Source organism: Excalfactoria chinensis, chromosome 2 (assembly GCF_039878825.1).
Source record: "Excalfactoria chinensis isolate bCotChi1 chromosome 2, bCotChi1.hap2, whole genome shotgun sequence".
Lineage (NCBI taxonomy): Eukaryota > Metazoa > Chordata > Aves > Galliformes > Phasianidae > Excalfactoria > Excalfactoria chinensis.
Genome location: NC_092826.1, coordinates 82297989 through 82308403, shown reverse-complemented (window position 1 = coordinate 82308403; position 10415 = coordinate 82297989). Strand labels below are relative to the sequence as shown.

Genomic DNA, 10415 nt, shown 5'->3' with positions numbered 1-10415 from the left:
TTCAGACCTCCAGTTACTGAACTTCAATAGCATTTCAGATGAGCAACTACAGCAGATAAATAAAATCAGTCACACTTCAATGATTTTTCTATTTGTGCATCGTGAAACAAAATAAACTAGATTTGAATTATTTCATTACTTGCTGCACTTGTTGCTGAACCTAATCAGGTATGCACAAGGGACTTCAGGAACGCAGTGAAGAGCAAACAATTTGAAATATTATTCAGCAGAATAATTTTGTAGCAAGCAGATGTATTTCTCAAGAGCCCAAACTCCCTATAACAAAAAATACATTTAGACTCAATTTCAGAGTTGATTCTTACAAACTTATTTTTCAGTAGCTACCTGGCATTACGTACCTTTAAATACGATGCTGCCGAGATAAACAATCTGTCAGTTGATTATGTTTAACCTACTTCCTAGCACACAAACACTTGATCACAGCCACTGTCTTAGCTAGCATCACTGGCAGTTACTGCAGAGAAAGCTAAATATTAAATGTGTGTAAATCCATTTTCTCAAGCTTTTATAACTGTTTGGCTGATAGTCAAAAAACATATTTGTCTGATTGTCGGAGTTCAACGCAAAGTAAAGATCTGATGGGACAAGAGGTCTGATACCTCTGAAATATTCATCTGCACACATAGTTTGGGAAGCAGTACTAACTCCACGTAGCATGGTTACTTGTGCACAGAGGTACTCAGGTACAGAGATTTACGTACACTCCTAGGTAAGAAAAGCCTTATGACTATATGCAAGTGGACAGATTCTCACAGTTAACTTCACAAGCAGATTCATGGAGAAAACTCACATTTCCCAATACTGATCCACCCTACAACTCCCTTTCAGTGGCACAGAGTATCCTCTTGCAGAAACACCAGCTGGCTTCTATACATGGTGGGAGGAAAGCCAACACACAATGCGTATCTGACAAGAGATACTGGTGCTGACAAATCCAGCATGAAATTCCTGCTCCATTTAAAGAGAATTCAGGCCATGCCCAAAGCCTGTCTAGGAATGAGAAAACAAAGTGACCAGTGAGAAAAGAAGGATAAGAAGATGACATGGCTACCTGGTGCAAAAACATAACACAACTGGACTGTGTGTTAAGGCCAGAGCTTGGGAAACTCAAAATCCTATTTTCAACTCACTGCCTACTTAATGTACACATACATTCAGGTAGACCAAATGGCTACTGAGAAGATTTCCCAGCAAACAGGAAGATTACTAAATAAACATTATACGTAATGGAGTGCGCATGTGGAAGTCCTTTGGAACCTGACCTATTGTTCTCCCAGCCCTACCAGAGGAAATTTAACTGTGAAGAGGAGTAAAACAGGGCTTTATAGCATTTTGCCATTATGTAACAGAGGTGCTAGAATCCCTTTTGAGAAATACTACCTCTGAAATGCTGGCTGTGGGGAATTCATGCTCATCTTGTGCACCCAGGAAGAAATTTCTGTACTGATTGTTCATTTGACCATTGAATGAACTTTGCAGTCATTGCTTTAACTTATGTGTATTAGTCTGGATTTAGCAAATTCAAAGCAGAGCTGTCTTCTATCACAATGTTTTGTACTTTCTACCACTTCCCACCTAAACGTGCATCTTACACTAATATTATTAGTGGCAATTTCTTTGAAATTGATGATACTCTACTGTGTATGTTTTTACAACAACAACAAAAACAATTTTACATGAATCAGAGAGAAAATAGCAAGATAATTATATAAAAAAGGTGCTTTTAGCCATGGTTTGGTGATCTCTTAGAAGCATGACCGCGTTAATTGACTGTAAGTAATTTGGTTCCTTTTATGCACATGCTGCAGCTTTTTATCCTGTCACATTCACGCCCCCACACCCATCACATTGCCAGTGTTGGTGCTGGACGGAGCACTAGGGAGAAAGCTGGGCGGATTACATACAACTAGGAAGATAAAAGTGCCACAAACAGACATATGCAGACAGACTAGGGTGTTTTATAATGAATTAATTGAACAATCAAATGATGTGCTTCTCCTCAGTGCCTCCGGCTCTTAAATAACTATCATGCCTGGGCTTCAGTGCTACAGTGCAGAGGAAAAAGCATACTTTAAAGCACCATGATGGAGACTGGAAGCCAACAACACGGCTGAAGGATGTGGTGTGGCTTGAAAACGCCTTAAAGACAGTATTAAAAAACAAAACAAAGCAAAACAAAACAAACAACGACCTTCTATCTTCAATCTACCAAGTGAGTAATTAAAAACATGAAGTCATCATGAAAATAACACCAGCATTTTCGATAACCTGATTTCTAGTTAAGTCTTCTTTTTGTACTCCCCATTTAAGCTGAAGATATTCCACTACGCGGTCATTAACCTGCAGCTAGATGGCTGCAGAGAGATCAGCTGCATCAGTATTTCTACAGGATTAGATAAAAGGTGCAGCAGAAAGCACGGGATCCCACAATGCTGAATGTTCCTGTGCCTTTGGGAGCCACAGGAGGCTAATATCTTACCAGGGCCACAAACCAACAAGGTGAAACTAAACAAAGGGAATGCAAAACAACCTGAAATGGAAGGTGGGGGGAGGAAAGCTGATTTCCTTTTCTTACTCCTTCCCACTCCACGCTCTGCCCTGCTCACCTCCCCGCGCATTCACAAAGCCCTTCAACTGGTGGTGAAGCTGCTACAGAAATTCTTCCTTTTAGGTGGTGAAGTAGTTTTGTTGCCAAGTGCAGTCACTTCAATCAGATGTCTAAAATGCACTTTATTCAGGTCATCAAACAGGATCAGGTCACCCAATCTAAGAGGAGAGGTAATAATGCCACTGTGCATAACATATCACTTTTCAGATACCAAAGCATCTCTTTCTCACACTACCTGGTTTTGCTTTGTTCTGCTTTGCTCTCAGGACTCTCTTCTAATTATTTTCCTTCAATATCAATTCCGCTCTCAAAACATTTCGTATTTCTAAACATGACTTTATTCAACTATAATTTCTTCACTGAACTTTGCTCTGCGCACAGTAAATAGAGCAAAAGAACACAAGTGTGATGGTGTCGATAGCAATTTAGAGAAGTAACTCATGCAGCAAACAAAGGAGAGGCACAATAAAGATCTGAGAGTTTCTTCTCTACCATTCGCTGGCAAACTAGGCATTGTCTTGACAAAACAATCTCAGTGGCTTTGTTTAAATAACTTTCAGAACTGCCTGTCTTAAAGCCTGTAAGTTATTATAACACACACTCTCTTTCTCTCCCTTCCAGTAGAGTTATGCGCTAGTACTTAAAGAACTGAAGCAAACCACCGAACTCCCTTTTTTTCCCAGTAGAACCCTGTGAAGCATTTAGCCAGCAACCACGACATATCCCTACAGTCCAATGAATGCCATAATTTCCGCCCTCTTTTGTGTTTACGTAATATTGCAGATTTTTTTAGATCACTGCATACAAAGACCAGACTTCCAAAATACGTACCTAAACTTCAGAGCCTAAACCTGAACTCCAGCCCCCAGGGAACCGCAAGCAGAATCAACCTCTTCTGAATGTGTTTAAATATTAATGAATTAATATTGTATCTTAAACACACGGCCAAAAGGTTACTGACAATTACCAACAGCAGACATTCAAAGATGGAAGGTTCTTCAAAAGAGAGAGACCGTAACCAAGGATCTTATTCTGATTAAAGCTAAGCTTCCCGGTGCTTTAAAATATTCAAAGTATTCTTGTATTTGACGCCTGATGCTTATTTAATTTTGATTTCAGTGAAACTATTGCAAAGCAGTCATAAATCACCACACTGCGCCTGTTTCCATGAATAAGTAAAAGAACATGGTTATGAGATAAAGAAATAAGTCTAACCAGCAAATTTAAGGCCACCAGAACTTACATTAAACGCAGCAGGGCATAACTAAGCTCTCATTATTATTATTATTATTATTATTTTTTATTAAATGACCTCCTTAGCTTCATACAAGCTAAGTACTGCCACAAGTATTTTTCCTGAAATTACAGTTTGTCCAAAGTGTTTTAAAAAAAAACAAAACAATAGCAAACCACAATGTGATTACATGTACTGCCCATATAACTATAAAAACATTCTCAGTCAACAGTAAAACGTGAACAAAATTAAGCCTAGTGCAATGTTTCGTTTTAAGCACAAACAGAGAGGATCTTAGAGTTAATTTTAAAGCCAATCACAGTTTGTATTTCAGGTGGTGTACTTCATACTTTCTGGGACAGTCACAAGGCAGTTACTCACCATTTCAGAGGTTAGGGTTCAAGTCAATGAACTTGGGGCACTCCAAGTCGGCAGTGACATCTGTGAATCTGCCAGCAGGCTTAACCTATGCTTAAGTGCTTTTATGGCTGGGGACAACAGTTCAAGCACATACAGTGCAGAATCTCAAAATCCATTTATTCTGTATGTAAATCACAACTTGACATTAATTCATTTCAAAAATGGGGGAGAAGAGCTGACATTCAAACACTAAAGCAGTCCGATAGGGATTGGATCAAAGGTTCGCCTATGCTGATGGCTGTCCTTTTGATCACATCAGCAAATACTGGATCATTCCATACAGAGTAGATGGGTAAAAGTGAATTTCTGGTTTTGTAATGTTTGTAAATATATGTGTTGTTTTTGTTTCTTGGTGTTTTTAAGAGACAACACTAAGCTCTGGGTTGAATTGTGACCCACCAAAGTTATCACACTGGCTCTCAGCAAGGAAAAGGCTTCCCAGCCTTCTTTTAAAAGTCATTTCAATCCAAGCTTTCATGCAGAAATAAGTCTCTCATTATCATATTTTTCCTTTGTTAACTCAAACAGTGAACATCCTGCCAACACAAGATTCAAGGAGGGTGCAGCTATGCTAATACAGCATCAGCAATCATTTGAATAGTTCCCTTAAGAACAGTGACAGTATTAATTTCTGCAAAGTCAAATTAAATTTTAGTGCTCCTTTCCATCACAGACTGATAAACCTGTAATATCAGTGTAGCTCAAGTTACACTCAAGAAACCTAGTGCTTCTACCACAAAAAATTTCCTCGAATATAAGAACTAGTATTTCAGACTATAATTCAGGTGGGAAGGGACCTCAACAGGTCTCTTATCCAACTTCTTGCTCACAGCAAGGCCAGCTCTAGGAGCCAGTCGGTTTGCTCAGGGCTTTGTCCAACTGGACCTTGGAAAACTGCAAGGACAGCACTAGCACAACATCTGACAGTAACCTTCAATTGCCTGGGGGAAAAAGTCAGTTATATTCCATGAAATACTCACAGTGTTGGCTACCAAAAGTAAGCAGTTGTTAAGAACGGGAAAATCTTGTTTAACAATGTTTAGCATAAATTGTAGTATTTCAGCTATCCAATCTACTGTTCCCAGTAAATCTATATTAATATAAAACATTAATATAGGACAGTAATTATATTAATATTTAATATTAATACAGAATTGATAATGTTACTATAGAATTAATTATATTAATATAATACACTAAGCAAATTGTAACTTTGAAGGTAACATCAGAGAAAAGGAGACACTTTTCTCACCTTGGAGTAACATCTTCCTGAAATACAAGCCCTGCAATACCTTAAAATTGCATGATGGAGAGAAGAGCTGGTGTGGGAGTGCTGAAAAAACTGACCAAATCTAAGCTACACAGACACAAATATTCCAATGGGTAACTGAAAACATGAGCATTTTTTCCATAAAAATCAAGAACATATACCAACCACGCAAAGTAAAGTGAATGACGGGTTTAAATGTGCAGCCACAGAGGAAGGTGTACTGTGGGCTTCTCTGCACACACTAAATGAAACACTGTGCAACCATTAGCAAGTGCAGAGTGGATTAGGTTTAGACATTGAGCAATAATACCTCAGCATAAAGAAAGCAAGACACCTTTGCCTCAGGCACACAACTTGGACTTATCAGGAAGCTCTGCTGTGATATAGTTTCATCCAGACCTGAGAGCCTGCCAACTTTTTTTTCTCTTTCCCCCTTGGGATAGGTAGAAAGTAAATAACATGCTGCAATCCAGGGCTGCCTGTATGACAGCATCTTTTCAAGTCCTGTGGCTACTCACATCAAGTTAGCCTTGACAGAGGTAGATCTCAGGAGTGTAAGGGCGCTATACTAACCAAGGTCATCTTCAAAACTATTGTGCAATTAACTTCTTGGCTTGGGTGAAGAAATTTAACAGCCAGCATATATGCTGGATATTAGGAAAGAATTCTTCTCAGAAAGAACAGTAATGCATTTGAATAGGCTGCCCAGGGAGGTGGTGGAATCACCATCCCTGGGAGCTGTCAAGAAACATGCAGACGTGGCCCTGAAGGTTATAGTTCAGTGGGCATGGTGGTGATGGGTTGGCAGTTGGACTAGATGATCTTAGTGGTCCTTTTCAACCTAATGATTCTACAACACCAGACAGTGCCCAGTGGAGGGCCAACCAGGTGATGAAGGGACTGGAGCACCTCCCCTATGAGGAAAACTACCAAGAACAAATAGCAATAAACATCTGATCGCTGAGGCAACGCAAGAGCTTCAGCTGAGAAAGGCCAACACCCATAAGGGAACAGGAATGAAATGTAATGTATCAATGCATCTGTGCTGACCTGACTCTGACCAATAATCAAAGTGAAAGCACATTGCTTATTTTCCCAAAAAAGTTAATTTCCTGCCCAGCATGAAATACATTAAATTAAACATGCTGCCTGATATTAGTCAAGATTTTACAGAATCACAGAACCACAGGGGTTAGAAGGGACCTCCAGAGATCATTGAGTCTAACCCTCCTGCCAAAGCAGGTTCCCTACACCAGATCGCACAGGTAGGCATCCAGGAGGGTCTTGAATATCTCCAGAGAAGGAGACTCCACAGCCTCCCCTAGGCAGCCTGTTCCAGTACTCATTTCCTAACATTATACATGTTAATAAAAAATAAAAAGGGCAGTGACTGAATCGCTGTAAAATGTCAGAGGATTTCAGCCTTAAAAGACAGACAAAAAGTAACACAGGAACAGCAATCCCCAACCATATAACCAATGGTCAACATGTAGCTATGCACAAAAGATGTCAACACATGAACAGTGTAGAAGGATATGCACTAGTTTTCAAATAAACATGCTGAAAAATTTAAAGAATACATGCTGTATTTTTTAGCCCCATGGAGTTCATGTATTGCTCTGCATTTCAGCTATCTGACAATTAGACTGCTTTCTAAACAAAAGACTTAATTAACGGTGAACTATGAAAACTAATCACCACTCAAATGCTGTTAAGGTAAAACAGATCAACTAGCAGGTGGAGAGGCAGTGCTGTGATAGGTAATGCTACCTGCAATCCCAGTCTGAGAAGTTCTTTGCTGGATAATCTGAAGACATGAAAAAAGACAGAATACCTGCCCCCATAGGCAAGTGAGTGGGCTCTCAAAGTCTAAGAAGAAGTCAGTTTCACCCAGTTATCCACAGAATAATAAAGATGTTTAAACGTAACTAGTCAGAGAAAGCATGCTTTTAGAAATGCCTGGGGGATAGGTATATGCTGGGGGAATATGGAATTTCCTGAGGGACACACAGAAATCTTCCCAGAATGTTATTCAATGTTACGAACAGCTTTACATATAATTTATGTTTGCAATTTAAGGATTATCAGTTATTACTGATAAGGTCGGTTTGGCTAATAAATCATTAGAGCAACTCCTACCCTAGCACATAAAGGCCATTAAAACAGAATTACAGACCAATGTATGGGTTATCAGCAAGCAGCCACTGTTAGCTGGTCAGATGAGATATTGAATATAAACTCCCCAAACATGAGTCAGAAGGGAAAAAAAACAGAAATGAAAGGAACAAGATGTTAACTACATTGACTTTGCACACAACAATGTTCAAACAGAAAAATCCTCTTAGTCATATTCTATGCATTTCTTTAACATCATCTTCCATTTGAAAAACAGGGATCAAATGATGAAATTTCCATACTGCCTATAGCAAATAAAGAGCAGTGAAGAGCTCAAATCTGACAACAGTACTATCTAAAAACACAGAACAGAGTAAGAGCTCTGGCAAAGTGAGTAGAAAAAGCCTTACACAACAGATCCTTCTTTTAGAGCTAAATGGTGTTGTTCGCTTGACAGAAACAGGAAAAGTTGATTTGCTGGAAATGTAGAAACCAGGAATGTCCCAACCCATGGCAGCTCATTCTTCTGTGCCAGAGATGGGAAGGTTGACCTCCTCCAGAGTGTGTTTGCTTTGGAGGTCTTCAATGGTCAAGCTCACTGAAGTGCTCAAAGTCCTTTCCCCATCCTTGCTTGCCCTTTTCCACAGATGTGAGAGGGTAAAAAGAGAATACACATGTGTACACACGCTTCTTGGAGATACCTACAAAAGACTCCATCAGGTCGGTCTAGAGCATACAGATACCAAAAATATATACTGTATCTAATTCGCTCTTCATTTATACATTATGTTTTTTCCTTTAGAAGAAGACTGAAGGAAATTTTCAACTCCGTGAACTGAAGGATTATCTGGAAAGTACTGAAAACACAGTCATTACTCATACACTAGAAAGACTACAAAGAAACTAACAAGCAAAAAATTTTGTATTTCCACAGCTGGCTTGCTCTCGGTTCACATCAGCTAAAATTAGCAACCCTAGCACATTTACAACGCACACATAGGTATGCCACTTGAATTAGCTAGTTTGTTAGCTCAGCATCCTCCCACCACGAAAATGAGCTTGTTCTGACCTCGGATGTTGCAAGAGATCCCTCCATTCACTATAGCTGGGCCATTCTGAAGATGGTAACGGTGTCTGTGTACATAGCTATCAATTTAACAACATACTGTACCTACCTTGGAACAGCCTCTTTCCATTTACTATCAGGAAGATTCTCTAAACTAAAAGTAATAACAAAACAAAGGAAGAGAAATAACAGATAGACATTGCCTCACAACCCAAGAGGATTACAGGAACCAGCAAACTCACTGGGTTAAGCTCATATTCTCATAATGTTTCTTAGTGTAAAGACCACATAGACATCTCCATTTTTATCAGTTATCCCACACAGGCACTATGGGGACATCAAAATGTATTTAACTATTGAACATAGAGAGAAATGGGGATAAATGATATCAGAGACTATATCTGCTCCCACAGAAATCAGCAGTCTTCTCATTGTCCTACCCAGGCACAAAACCATGCACTGAATGTGCTTGAAAGAACCTTTGAAGCCTTGCTATTGTAAGCAGAATACAATATTCCCTTAATGTGCAACCATCAGAGATTCTAGGAACAGGTTAGACTTCATGAAAATGTGCGAACTTGTATGACTTGAGTTACAGATATCGAGAGTTCCCCCATTAAGCCAATCACTGCCTGAGCTGCTGTAAATATTTGAGGAAGATAATTCAGTCTTGATTTAAAGCTTTACAGTTCAACGTACACAGAACAATTTAAACAAATTACCTCTCAGACACACGTATTGACATGTTTTAATGGAGATATAAACACTATGAAATCAGACGTCGTGTAAATGCACAACTGAATTGCATGAAATAGCACTGTTAGCTGTCATTTTGAACATTTGGAAGTAAAAGGTAGGTAGGTAGCTCTGGCATACAGCACACAAAAATAGCTAATCCTCTCACCAGCATTAAGTAGCAAACAGGACAGTGCTGTAACCCGCAACTTCTGAAGATTATAGCTTCCATTTAGAGTAACTACATTTCTAGCCCATGTGGTTGTTGACGATAAGGACAGAAAGATGAAAAGAATCAAAATACAACTTTGGATCTCAGTTATATTTCTTGTCCAAAATGTAAGGCTCAGTTTCATACAAATACAAAATGGAAGGAAGGAAGGAAGAAAGGAGGGAAAGGAAGGAGGGAAGGAAGGAGGGAGGAAGGAAGGAGGGAAGAAGGAAGGAAGGAAGGAAGGAAGGAAGGAAGGAAGGAAGGAAGGAAGGAAGGAAGGAAGGAGGAGGGAGGGAGGGAGGGAGGGAGGGAGGGAGGGAGGGAGGGAGGGAGGGAGGGAGGGAGGGAGGGAGGGAGGGAGGGAGAAGGAAGGAAGGAAGGAAGGAAGGAAGGAAGGAAGGAAGGAAGGAAGGAAGGAAGGAAGGAAGGAAGGAAGGAAGGAAGGAAGGAAGGAAGGAAGGAAGGAAGGAAGGAAGAAGGAAGGGAAGGAAGGAAGGAAGGAAGGAAGGAAGGAAGGAAGGAAGGAAGGAAAGGAAGGAAGGAGAAGGAAAGGAAGGAAGGAAAGGAAGGAAAGGAAGGGAAGGAAAGGAAGGAAAGGAAGGAAAGGAAGGAAAGGAAGGAAAGGAAGGAAAGGGAAGGAAAGGAAGGAAAGGAAGGAAGGAAAGGAAGGAAAGGAAGGAAAGGAAGGAAAGGAAGGAAAGGAAGGAAAGGAAGGAAAGGAAGGAAAGGAAG

The 10415-nt window shown here is 39.9% G+C and overlaps 1 protein-coding gene across 4 annotated transcripts in view; it reads right to left on the bottom strand.

Moving 5' to 3' along the window:
- The window catches only part of HIVEP1 (HIVEP zinc finger 1), a 116125-nt gene that overhangs the window by 36272 nt on the left and 69438 nt on the right, over positions 1 to 10415 (bottom strand). The window lies entirely within an intron of this gene.